The sequence below is a fragment of the Chrysemys picta genome, chromosome 3 (assembly GCF_011386835.1).
Source record: "Chrysemys picta bellii isolate R12L10 chromosome 3, ASM1138683v2, whole genome shotgun sequence".
NCBI classification, from domain to species: domain Eukaryota; kingdom Metazoa; phylum Chordata; order Testudines; family Emydidae; genus Chrysemys; species Chrysemys picta.
Genome location: NC_088793.1, coordinates 64,756,249 through 64,769,886, shown reverse-complemented (window position 1 = coordinate 64,769,886; position 13,638 = coordinate 64,756,249). Strand labels below are relative to the sequence as shown.

The 13,638-nt window shown below is 40.9% G+C and overlaps 1 long non-coding RNA gene across 1 annotated transcript; it reads right to left on the bottom strand.

Moving 5' to 3' along the window:
• Positions 1–1,410: 1,410 nt before the first annotated feature.
• LOC135982034 (uncharacterized) lies at positions 1,411–12,083 on the bottom strand. The gene is made up of 3 exons (XR_010599233.1): positions 12,003–12,083; positions 7,592–7,745; positions 1,411–1,561 (listed from the first exon to the last, which is right to left on the bottom strand). It is a non-coding gene; the product is annotated as an uncharacterized LOC135982034 (long non-coding RNA).
• Between the last annotated feature and the right edge of the window lie 1,555 nt (positions 12,084–13,638).

Below are 13,638 nucleotides of genomic sequence, written 5' to 3'. Positions count from 1 at the left end.
TAAATATAAGAGAGTACGTCAACCTAACACTGCAAGCTACACTGTGAGCTAGGAGGTGTGACTGCCCTGCTCACGTATACACACTTGTGCTAGCTGTCCTTGAGCTAGTGCGAGTATAAATAGTAGCCACTGTAGCCCTGGTAGTGGTACCAAGGCACAGCTGAGTCATATCGAGTACAAAAGTGCCTGGAACCGGTGGGTATGTACTCGATCCTAGCTCGATGAGAGCTAGTCCAAGTATGTGTATATGAGCAAGGGAATCAAACTCCTATCTCGTAGCATAAATTTAGTCTCATAGACACAGTTCCTTATACTGCTGATTGCTTTCCAGGTGGAGTTTAAAGTGTTGGTCATGATCTTTAAATGGCAAGAATCAACCTATCTGAGGGATTCTCTTTTCTTCTCGGCACACTGCAAAAAAGACATCTGTTTCATCAAGTTTTTGGAGAAGGCTGAAAAATGTGTCCTATAATAATGAACAGCTGAAAGGAATTTATGTAGGTGGCTGAGTTCCTGCTGAATGGATCATTTTAATGTTGCGGAGGCTTAATTTTACTGCTAATGTTGTGTTGGGGCACCAAGAGCCTTAGATAGGGCTCTTTTTAGTTATTATTTCAATTAAAATGCATACATTTTAAATATGCTGGGTATACAATAGTAAAGAATATTTTTATGAGAAAAGTAACAAAAGTGTTACTTGTGATTTCAGCAAATTCTACTGTATAAACAAATATTGGAAAAACTATTAGATCAACTAGAACCAAACATTTCCTGGAAACTGCCTTCCCTCATTTGGGAATTATATCAATTCATTCTCCTATTTGACTTTATTGTCATTGGATCCATCTAAAACAAAAGGCCAATTATTCCATCATGCTGCTACATCAAGGAAATATAAAGGCCAATTTCCATTATGTTACTTCTTGCTATAATAGGAATGGAAGACTGGTTTTCAATAGAGCTCTTCTAACGTTAATAAGTATGGAAGACATGTTAACTGCATTCCTGCCAAATGGGGTGGAAAGTAATGAAAGAACAGATGACCCAAATTCCTCGTTATGTAACCAGATTCTTAAGATTATCATCAAAATAATAGCATTATAAAGAATACCTATATAGAATGTTATTTTGATTTTTATAGAGCTGATTTATTTGATCTGACCAGAAGATATTTAGGTTCTTGTCCCAGAATCAGGCTACAGAACTAGAGAGTTCATACTTTGTACGGATCCTCAGAGTGTGTGCAAGGACAGTCACACTGAGGACAAAGCTAGGTGTTAGAGATTTTATTAAATAAAGGAAAGAGTTATCAAAGCTCCAAACCACAGAGCCAAAAAGAAGTAGTACAGTTCTATAGGCACTTGTGGTACCATTCCTTTACAAAAGCTAAACTAGCATACTCACACCCTTCCTTGGAGACCTGGTAGTGGGAGACAAACAACCAGCCGCATCTCTGTCATGCCAAGTGAGCTTGATGGTCCAGGTTCCTCAATCCTGAGATGATGGAGATTAGGGTTGAGTGCTGTGTAACTAAACTATATTGCAAAAACTGGGCTGATCGCTAAAAAAAAAAAAAAAAAAAAAAAAAATAGAACTTGAAACTAAAAGCCGCATGCCTCCACATGGTGGTTTACCCTCCTATAGGGTCCTGGCATTATCCTGAATATTCATATCAGTGCCCAAACCTACATACCCACATCTTATTTCCTCACCCACATAAATCTTGCGGTACACTTTATAGGCGAGCATATTCTTACATATTAACATATCCATATATATTAATGTCATTTATCTCATTCCTGAAACTGTTACCTTTGGCCCGAATTGTTACTTCCATGTTCTTGCTGTATACCTTGTTACCAGTATGTCCCTGAATTTTGGTAAACACATTCAGTTCCCCAAACATCAAAAAAGGGTAACCAGTAGGCCATTTATCTATTCCAAAGGTTACAAGCACTTATGCTAACTTGCTCCAGATAATCATATAGGATACAGGCCTGTAGGTTCCTTGCATTACAGCCAAATATAATGAAGTAATGTCTACTGAAATTATTCGATACAAAAACATAAGCCAAAATAATATAATCAATCAAACCAATAAAGAAAAACAAATTATATCATATATAAAGCTAGCTGGCTAGCCCCATGGGCTACAAATGTTTTTCTGCATATATACATTTTGAATAATAGTGTGTATATACATATGCACACACCTCAAGTGGTTTGGGTTTTCTGGTTTTGCAAAGTGAATTCAAAACCCTGATGGAAAAAAGTTGTATTTTCCTTAAAACGTCTATATTATACCAGCAAAGATGATGAGGAATATTTAAAGCTGATAACAAATGACTAGACTGGCCGTTCATTTTCAGGAATGCAAAGGAAACATTTCAACAGAGGCTATAGACATATACCTCAAACATCACTGTGCTATACAGTGTATGACTATAGAGAGTTTACACTCATGTAATTCCCATTGACTCCATAATCTGATATCCAGTGGGTTACAGAAGGGAAGAATCTGGCCAACAATACATAGGCTGACAGGTAGGAATGAGATTTTATATAAAGACAAAGTAGTTCATTTGGACTCACCCTGATTAAGTCATAATTTGAAGCATATTAATTTGTTTTTAGACCTCAGCCCAGTACAATATCAATTTAACCTCTAACAAACTGTAAGCGTCTTCCCTCCCACAAATGGTCATGTCTGTGTACTCATAACATTTCTGGTTGTTCTTACAAAAAGTAAGGGGATTGCCAAGTTGAATTAATGCACGTTTACAATCTAACCTACCAGCTCCCAGTGGTTATAGTAAATCCACTCCTGCCTGGAGCTGCCAGTTATAGAAAGCATTAAAGCAGAGTTTATCCCTCTAGCTCTGAGAGGTCAGCAACACAGGAGACAGCACTGGAGTGAGCACAAATAAATCAGAAGTTTGATCCAAGAGGAAATTAGGTGCGGAGTATTAAACCAAGGTACAGTATTAACAGGCAGAGATAGGAATTTATAAATTTAGCACATTCAGAAAGTTAGCAGTGAATAGGTAGCTACAGAATAGGTGTTCTTGAGACAGCAGTGTCAGGTGACAGGGACGAGAGCAGCATAGCCTAGCAGTCAGAGCAGGCATCAGATCTAGTGGTTGAGCAGGGGTCAGGAATGAAAGAGTAGGGTCAGAGCTTGAGTCAGTAGTTGAAAGCTTGAGCCATGGGTCAAGCTGGAGGTCAGGAGATAGATACCCACGCCAAGAATCAAGCCAGAGTCAATAGTCAGAAGCCAGAGCCAAGGATCAAACTGAAGTCATAAGACGGAACTAAGGGCCAGACTAGAGGTCAGGAACTAGATACTAGAGCCAAGAGTCAAACCGGAGTCAGAAGTCAGAGCCACAGGTCAAGCCAGAGGTCAGGAACTGGAGCAAGCAGTGTAGCAGGAAGGGGGGGGGGGCTTGAGAGGGACAGGACAGAGGCAAGGCTGGGTGCAAGGCAGGAGCAGCAGTAACAAGGTAACGCAGGAGCAGTTACAGTGGTGGGTATGAGCACTGAGCATCCAGAGAGCTGCTGCTCCCAGGGCCTTGTTTGTTGGATTAAGCATGATGAGCTGCACGCAGAAGATCCAGGGCATGGACATGTTCTAGAGGTTCCCATGAATACTTGACTGGCCCATACTCATCCAATCAATTAGATATTGCATTTTTCCTCAGACTCAACAAGAGTCTAGAATCTGATGAACCACATATTTTTCTTGTCCCTGAGTGGTTATATGTGGGGTGGAAGAGTAGTAAGGAGTGGGAAGAGATTCTTGACTAATAGTTTTAGAGGAGAGATGTGGAAGATGGGGTGACTCTTGAGGGAATCTGGTAACTTGAATGTAATCTGTTTTGTGATCTGGAAAGGTCCCAGGTTCTTATGGTCCAGCTTCACAGAGAGGCAAGTTGATTACAGATTCCAGCCAAACGACCACACCAAAGCTGGGTATCGGCTGGTGGGACCAGTCAGCTCATCATTTGTAAATTTCCTTGATGACTTGTAACTGCCCCTGGAGTTCTTGGTGTACCTGGTGGATGTGGGTTGTGAGTTTGGTAACAGTGGGCATCAACAATTCAGAGGGGATCTCTGGATGAGCATAAAGTTGGAAACCAGAGTTAGCAAAAAAAAGTCTGCAAGTTGGAGGCACTTGTGGCATTGTTGCAAGCAAATTCACTGTGAGGGATCGGGGACAGAGAATCATCTTGATGTTGGTTTAGAAAGCAACAGGTGTACTGTTCAAGGACCTGATTGACTTGCTTCTCCTGCCCATTGCTGCTTGGGTGGTAGGCTGCATAGAGTATGAAAGGTGGTCTTCAACTTATGTCCCTCACTCATGCACACCAGGTTATAGGCACCATGCAGATCTAGCTTTGTGAAAATAGGGGCCACACATAGCCATTCTAAGGGAGTAGGGGAAGCAGGGAGCAGTTTTGTATAGTCACCTTTTCCAGGGCCTGATAGCCAATATATGGTTACAAAGAGCCATTCTCCTTCTTGACAAAAAAGATCTGAGTGCCTGCCAGGAACATGGCCAGTTGTATGAAACCCTTCAGAGAGCCTGAAGTTTGGGTTTGGAGAGGGCATAAATCCAACCGAATGGGATCTCGGCTTCAGGCAGCTGATCAATTGGGCAATCATAAGTCCAATACAGGGGCAAGATGTCTGCCTTCCACTTGTCAAAAACATCAGTGAAGTGAGGGAATTGGGGGAGGGGGGTCTCGGCCACTGCAGACAGAGCTGCAGGGGATGCTGAGGGTCCTGGCAGTTTTTGCTGCCTGATGATCAGTGTCTTCCAGTGGGTGACATGAACCACAGAGCATACCAGTCTGGTTCTCAGATCCTGGGAGGCAGGATAGCTGACAGTGCCAGGAGCTAAATTGGAGGGTCCCCCTCTGCCAATGTATGTGGGAGTGATAAGTAGTAAGCAAGGGCATATCTAGAATGATGGGATAATAGAAAGCCTGGATTAATCCAAATTGGAGGGTTTCCTGATGCCCCAGATAGGGTGACCAGATGTCCCAATTTTATAGGGACAGTACCGATTTTGGGGTCTTTTTCTTATATAGGCTCCTATTACCCTCCACCCCGTCCCGATTTTTCACACTTGCTGTCTGGTCACCCTAGCCCCAGAGAATGATAATCATTTCTAGCAAGGTGTGGTAAGTTAACTATCTAAAGGTTTATTAACTAGGAAAAGGACATTATTTACAAGGTTAAAGCATATAAATACAAATGAGTTACAGCCTTAAGTTTCAAAAGACTATATTAAGAAAGCTCTATATGTCTCTTATGGCTAACCCAGGCCAAACACTGCAGATCTGTTGCTTACAACTAGTAAACCTTCCCCTCAAGAGTTCAAGCAACATAAAGATACAGTTTCTTCTTCTTAGGACTTTTTATACCATTCCCATTTTCCAAGCAGCCAGTTCAGCTGATGGGAGGAATTCACTTGCATGTCTCTTCTTCATGTATGGGGGAGAGCAACCAACACAGTCTTTTGTCCTCTGATCAGGGCCGGCTCCAGGCACCAGCTTGGCAAGCAGGTGCTTGGGGCGGCCACTCCGGAGAGGGGCAGCAGGTCCAGCGATTCAGCGGCAATTCGGTGGACGGTCTTTTTTTTTGGGGGGGGGGGGACGGGACTGCTTGGGGCAGCCAAAACCCTGGAGCCGGCCCTGCCTCTGATGTTCCACAATAGTTCATCTAGTGTTGATGTGCCTTTGCTGTTGGGCAGGAGATAACATCTGCTGTTGAAAACTAGTATTTCATACTCATTAATGCTTCTCTCCAGCCTGGTGATTTACAGTTAGAGAGCAAACATGTAAATAATACCTTATAACATAGGAGACAGATACTATAAGTGAGATTAATGCATGCAGCAACTTACAAGCATTAAATAAAGTCTAATTACTAAGCATGTTTTTGTAACTCTAATACCTATTTTAACAATACTAATACACAGCTGAGCCAGACTGCTTCCAGCTATGTATTGGTCAGTGTTCAGTTGATACCTCGGGGCCTTGGCATGAGCTGGCACCTGGTCTGCCAGCATCACCGGGTCATCAAAGATAATGGACATGGCTTGTCCAACAATTCCTCTAATTGTTACAAAAGGGGGCTGAACTGCTCCACGGGGAGGGAAGCCCAGGCCATGGCCTCCCCAGTCAACAAACTTATGATAAGCCCCACACGGGATGGAGGGTGTAGTAAGAACAGGAGCCCACACTGGTTCAGGAAACACCAAAACTTGTCCCAGTCTGCATCAAATTTGTCAGGCATGGTATCTTAAGATCTAGGGAGAGGCGGAGCCAGTGGAGCAAACTACACCTCCAGGGCCATATTCTGTGATTGCAGGGTGGTTACTTGCACGTGCAGGTTCTGGATGTCGTTCATGCTTGCACCAAGGACCCTTTGCCCTAAACTTCTGGGGCTGCTCAATCTGTTGGGTGACCGGGACAAGGGCAGTCTAACCTAGTGATCAGAGCAAGCATCAGCCCACATGGTTGGCACAGACTTCAGGAAACAAGAACTAGGATCAGAACCAGAGTCGATAGTCAGAAGTCAGAGCCAAGGGTCAAGCCAGGAATTGGATACCAGAGTTGAGTGTCTAGCTGCATTCAGTGGTCAAACACCAGAGCCACAGGTTAAGCTGGAGGTTGGGAACTGGAACAAGCCTGTTAACAGGCAAGGAGGGTTTTCAAGGCTGAAGCAGGACAGAGGCAAGGCTGGGTGCAAGGCAGGAGTAGCAGGAACAAAGTAACACAGGAGCAGGCACAGTGGTGGGCATGAGCACTGAGCAACCAGCAAGCTGCTGCTGGCCTGCTGGCCCCCTCCAACCAATCAGGTGGGGTGGCCAATCAGGCAGTTCACTGCAGGCCAGCTATACTGAGGCAACTGCTTGGAGATTAGCTCTGCTGAAGACCCTGATTCCTGACAAATAATCTCTAACATGCTGTATTTACAATAACAGGCAGCAACAAGAGACATCCTAGAATAAGAAGTAACTACCTCTAATGACTCCAAGAAGGATCCAGGACAGCCTGTTGTGCAGCATTGTGGCTTATAGATCAAGACAAAGTATAAACTTGTTACTTTTTCTGGAGGAAAAGATGGAGAGCCTGGAAGGCATTAGAAATCACTGGGAGAGGTAATAGAAGCCAAACTGGATAGTGACATACAGGAATAATTGTCAGAAGAGAAGTAGATTTGTAAGACTTGGATGGAATAGACAGATGGACAGTGAAAAAAGATAAAGGCTTAAGACATCAAGGAAAATTAGAAGCAGTAAGGAGAGCAAAGGAAAACATGTATGCTAACCATTAGGTATTCTGCCCTTGACAGGGTGGGAAATTAGACTGAAAGGAAATCAACTTCAGTCAAACAGGCATGCACTGAAAAGAAGCAATTAGAAAAAAAAAGTAGGAAGAAATGGTAACTGATGAATCCATACCGATGAACATGTCTGCAGAAATCTATGGGCCAAATAAAGAAAACAAACGGCCAAATGTACAAAAGTAAATAAGCACTTACTTACTGAGGCACCAATCTGGATCTTTAGGCACCTACGTACCTTTACAAATCAGGCCCCAAATGCTATGCTGTTTTACAGGTAGTTAACCAAAGGGTTGCTGGACATCTTAAGGAACTCCCAATGAATATAAATCATACAGGATCACATGCCATCTTGGGAGGAAGATCTGACCATCAAAAATAACTTCAGGGACCTGGAAGGGTCAATATATATGGTCATAAAAATCTTTCCTGTGACAAGTGTAAGTGAAGAAAAAAGGCTGATGCTGAAAAACAAACACTGGATGCAGTCATATTGCGAGGGGGGTTGGGAATTAATATCTCTATTGCTTTTTTCCTGCTAAACTGATATAATTCAGTACAAAGTATTATGTTAATTAAATATTCTGTTTGAAATAAAAACCAACAAAAGTAAAGAAATTCAGAGTAGCCCATACACAGCAATTTTAATGTTTCCTTTTTAGATATATGAATTTTGCTAGGGTCTTTCTTTACAAAAGTTAGTCAGTCTGAGATAGTGTTTGGCAAATATTTATTTTACAAATTTGGTTTAACTATATGGAGTTATGGAAACATTCCATGGAGTAATTATATTAAATTCTCACACGATATATATGAAAAAGAGTTTTCAAGAATTCAGTATATGAAGACATTCTTCTAGTAAATATTTTTTTATACTAGGACATCTAACAAAGATTGAATATATTAAGCTTTTGTCCCATAAAGAACAATACACAAAATATGAAAAGCATTGCTAAGTAGTAAATGCATACATATTATGGGTAAAATTCTGCTCCTAGCTCAGTACATGGTCTCAGTGCCTGGGTAGCGGAATTAACGTTGTCCTATATTTAACCAAAGCATATTTCATAGAAACGCTGATGGTGTAACTACGAAAGTCACATTCTTTAAAATGTGGCTCCATTCTGAAACTGGGTCACTAAAATAACAATAAATTTTGGCTTGATTACATCTCACCGATTTCTTCAAATGAGTAGGATATGCTGGTTCTGGGGACACACTGTAGAGCATATCAGAGTCCAGAGTGATGTAAAGCAGAAATCAGCCCTGGGCAGTTGAAACTGATAGGTTCCTATGATGCAGCATTGAGAAGCATGCTGCCTTTAGCTCAGAAATTTCCTGAGGGTTTGACGCTTGGGGAGCAGATCTGCCTTTCCAGCTAACCATCTCAGATACTGATGATGAAGAAAGGACAACTCTTTACTCACTGAAGAACTCATGATGAGAGAGAGCCCATGTGCACATTCTCAAAAACCATCAGAATGGGACGAAGTAAAAACTTCCAGCCTCCCAACATAAACCAGCGCAAAGGTAAAAGGAGCATTCCTGGGCCTTTGTGGGGAGAGGAGACTTGTGGCGGCATCTTGCAGTATTATAGTCAATGGGATTTTGCCATTAACTTCAAAGCAAGCAGGATCAGGGCCTAAGTCAGGAGGTTCCAGGTGGGACAATATTCCTCCCAAACCCTTTGAAAAATTCAAGAATCTCCAAGAGCCTGGGCCAAGTTTCAATCTCCTCTGCTCGTGTGGGTTTTGTTGTGAAAGTGTTGCACCATTCTGTCTACAGTATTACCTCCAGAGATGTGTGGTCTACAGTTCAGGATGCCTAACTTGGTATTCCACATGCACAAGATGGGATGTATTTTCCCCATCAGAGTAGCAATTGTAACCTGAGTGGCTGCACATCCTGAGATCTGGATCAGGAGTCAGGAGACAACTAGCACTATGTCCACATGCAGAAAGACATGATAATGCTTTTCAATACTATTTGAATAAAATCCCTTTTACTTCTTTCACTAGAGCTGGGCAAATAATACCAGATATTTTCTGCCAACATTTTTAAGGCTGTTTAATTAGCTTGGGCCATGTGCATGTCTCTTTTTGTATTTCCTTTCTAAGCATATTCAAATGATTGCATTTAATGTTCATGGGAAATGAATTTCAAAAAGTCAGATTCATGAGTATTTATAGAAACCAATTTTTCATGTAATGTGCATTACATTCATGCTGCAAGACTCTGTGCATTCATCTAATTAGGGGGCAAAAAATATACCATGTATCCTATCTGAACAGTTAGGAAACTAAACAAAAATGACTACAAATTTTCAAAATGAAGCAATATATAAGGTAAAATTTTTTAGAGGTATTTGGATGACAAATAAATGAGAGAAAAACTGGTCTGCTCACAGATGTTCCATGAGCAGAAAACAAAGCTAAATTCTTGGGTGGTGGTGGGGGGAGAGGGAATAATTAATTAAGAGTTATTCATTCATTTCTATCTCTGAGCATAGAAAATGGCTATTAAAATCCAGTCAAACCTCTCTCTAAAATATAAAGATCTGGTGACAGCAGGTAAATGTCAATTCAAATGATTCATTACTATGTTTAAGCTGAAACAAAAGCTGACCACAAATACATGTCCAAAAGAGTTTATTTTTAATAATGAACCAAAATCCGGGATCCAGACAGACACCTTTAAACTTTGGTAGGGTTTGTTTGAAATCCATGTGCTTTATGGCATGTGCCATCTCTAATTGTTGTCAAACTAGATCTTGTTTCTACTATTTTTGAAGCCCCAGACACAACTGTAGCCAACTGGATGTCTCCTGAGGAAAAATTGAGCTAAGATGAAGCAAGATTCTAATACCTTTCCTTCTTCCTATCCCAGAAAGGCCACTAAAAGACATGATCTTGAGTTCTACTGTCTTCTTCTTCTTCTTCACAGTGCCATGTTGATAGGTCTCAAAAACAAGAGGGAAGGAAGGAAAGAAAATCTCTAATTACTTGATACTATGCATACTCACCTTTACCTGGAACTATTAATGGGATAGGCAAGCACAACAGAGCATTCCCCTTCGCCATTATAAAGATAGGTAGATGAGGATTTTAGCAAAAACTCACAAAACCACAGATGGAGCCAGAGAATGTGCCAAGTAATTTGTCAGAGACTCTCTGATATATGTATTATAAAGATGGCTAACATATCACAGAAATGTTTTTGTCATCCTCACTCTAAATGCTCTTCATTCCATTATCCACATTGCATCAAAAGCTACCTTTGTTTTTATAGGCTATATAGTTCTAATGAAAACTGTTTACAATTAATCGGTGTCTTCTAAGTGTCAGGATGCTGAATGTATCAATGATCTTTGACATACTGTTGCTAGACTCAAAGGCACTGCATATATGCTTTACTTATATTATTTTCTGATATGAAGAACCAGTTGTATCCATTCATACATGAGACACCTGACCCCGCAAACACTTATTCAAACCCTGGACTTCAATATAACTATTTACATGAACCATGATTACTCACAGGAGTCAGGATTTGCAGAATCAGGCTCCCAAAATGCAAGATTCCCTATTGCAACTTTTTTTTCCTATATCACTTAGTTGACACTAACAGCTTCTCCCACTCCTGAATTGTGAGCAAGCAAGCCCAGCAAAGCTTATAAGAATTAGCTCTTGTCATTAACACGATCAATAAGCTCTTCATGGGAAGTTTGAATTAAAGGTTTATAAAATGGTGGGCTTTCTGCAGGCTTTCAGAGGTAGGTTCCACAACACAGCTCACCCCTTATCATAGAATCATAGAATATCAGAGTTGGAAGGGACCTCAAGAGGTCATCTAGTCCAACCCCCTGCCTTGTTGCTTAGATGGGGGAATTTGCAAATAGGGGGTCCCCTTTTGTTCCTGAATATGGGGTAAACAATTTTGACCAGAAATAGTTGCTAATCTTCACCTAGCACCTTAACTAGTCACTTCAGTGAAGATTATCATAAAATGCAAAGACACACCAAAAATTATATTTAATATTTCCACAGTTCTAATATGGTAGGAACCTCACCTAAATAAATGCTAGTAACCGCCAATCCAATTCATTTTTAAATTGGAGCCCAAACAGTCCTGCCTGTCAGTTATATAACCATTCAACATAACTTTAGATAAAAACAGTTCCTTTTTACTTCTTCTGACACTTCAAACTGTTGCTTCCCCCAGTATCTCATAAACCATAAAATCAACTAATCGTATCCTACCGTTCTCTCCTCCACTACCACCTGCCAGATTTTGCTAAACTTTATTGGGACACTTGGATAAAGTTTCTTCATGAAAAAGTTAGTATCTGAATGACAAAGATACATTAATATAAGCTTTAATGAATTAATATAAGTCTTGGGAAGAGCTTAGAATTGTTCTGCTATTCAGGTGTTTCTGGTATGTCTGCTTTGATACACGCATCCTGTGAAGCAAGCTTGAAACTACTCCTGTTTTCTTAATTCTAATGATGTGCTTATTACCAGATCTACACTTCTTAGAAACTTTTTCTCTCTGTTATATTAATTCTGAGATTTTATTCTTCCACAACCTATTCACAACTCCAATTAGAAAAGCAGGCAATGAAATAGCCATTGATTTAGCTACTTTACCTATTCAATCTGACTGTTATGAAAAGGTGTATAGAAGGGACCATCCATTTTTTGGCAGGAAAGCTGCAACTGGAGTCTGCACCCACTGCAGGAAGTGAAAAGGATCCCTGCCAGGGTAATATGAGTAGGACCAGCTGAAACTAATTAGGCTATTTGAATAGACTCTGGGGAATGAGAACTTTGAGAGATTGATCAATAAAGAGCTGAAACCAGATTGATCCTCAGAGCAGAGAAAGAGGAAATTTCTTTTTCAAGTTCTATTATAGGATCTTTGGAGCTGTGGTCTGACAGAAGAGACCCAAAATAGAGAGCTTTCCTCTTGTTTGGGATTTATGTTATATGAACATTATATTTTGTGGTCTGGGGATAAAAAACTTGAAAGAGACTTAACCCACTTTGACTGATTGATTTACCTCTCTGTCCAGGGACATATAGCCAGCCAAATTGCAACACTGATACTAAAATTAAAAATATAACTTAAGTTTAGTGGTCTCAGTCTAGTCTCCAGTGAATGAGGATTCACATCAGAAAAACCACCATTACCACAGCTAGAACCTTTACTAAGATTCTCAGCAGAGAGGTCAAGCACAGTGCTACATTATTGAGAATAAACTCTCACCCTAAGAGGTAGTCCCTCTTGGTCAGGGTTGGGGCATGTTGGCAGAGTAGGACAGGGAATCTTGCACTGGGTTGTATTTATTCTTGCCCCTTCTGAGGAAACATCTTTTTCCACCTGCCATGTGAGTGAGTTGGTGGGAGCATAAAGAAATGGGAGAGGACACCAAACCCTCTCTTTGCTCAAACCACTACTGCGCTTCAAGTTGGTCCTGAAAAGGATGCTACATAGTGGGGTGTGTTAACATACACACATGGTAAGTGTTGTCAAAACTCAGTAAAAAATGCTGTGGTTTGCTTTCAGTAAATCACTGTGAGACATAAAATTAGAGATCCGCATTCCACTTCTGATCTCATCCAATCAAATTTAACGAGGGTAGCGTTTGGGAAGAATTTATCTTCCACCGGCATGTCATTTGCAGTCACTTCTGCCCTCTTGGTCCTCTTTATAGATGATATTTCACCATCTCCTGCAGAAAACCAAAATACATTGGACCAGATCCTCAAACTGATGTAAACTGGGTCAACTGAAATAGAACTATGCAAATGTAGATCAGCATGAGGACCTGGCCCATTATTTGTGCATTGCAATGTGCAATGTACTGATGGCCTTTATATTGATATTTCAGCACAAATAAATAGCTATTAAGTGCAGCATCACTAAATTATTTTATAAATACAGAACTAATCACTTCTGGAAAGGACACAACTTAATATTTGCATTTGTCCTTTATTTTCAAGGATCTGCTTACAAGATTTACATTAAAGTGTCTTCAGGAAGCTATCATTGGAATGGCAATATATTACACCTCTTTTTGATCTATGGCCATATGCGATCATCACGCTGACCATTGCAACCATCTAAATGCAATTGCGAGTCAGTCCGCTAAGAGGACACGTAAGGTGCCCTTGGATTCCTCTGCATCACAAGTAGCAATGCTGAGAGGCAGAGCAACTTCCCTGGGGCCACAACCTTCCCTTCTCCTGCACAGGTGGGGAACTGGGGTTCCACGTCCCTTGG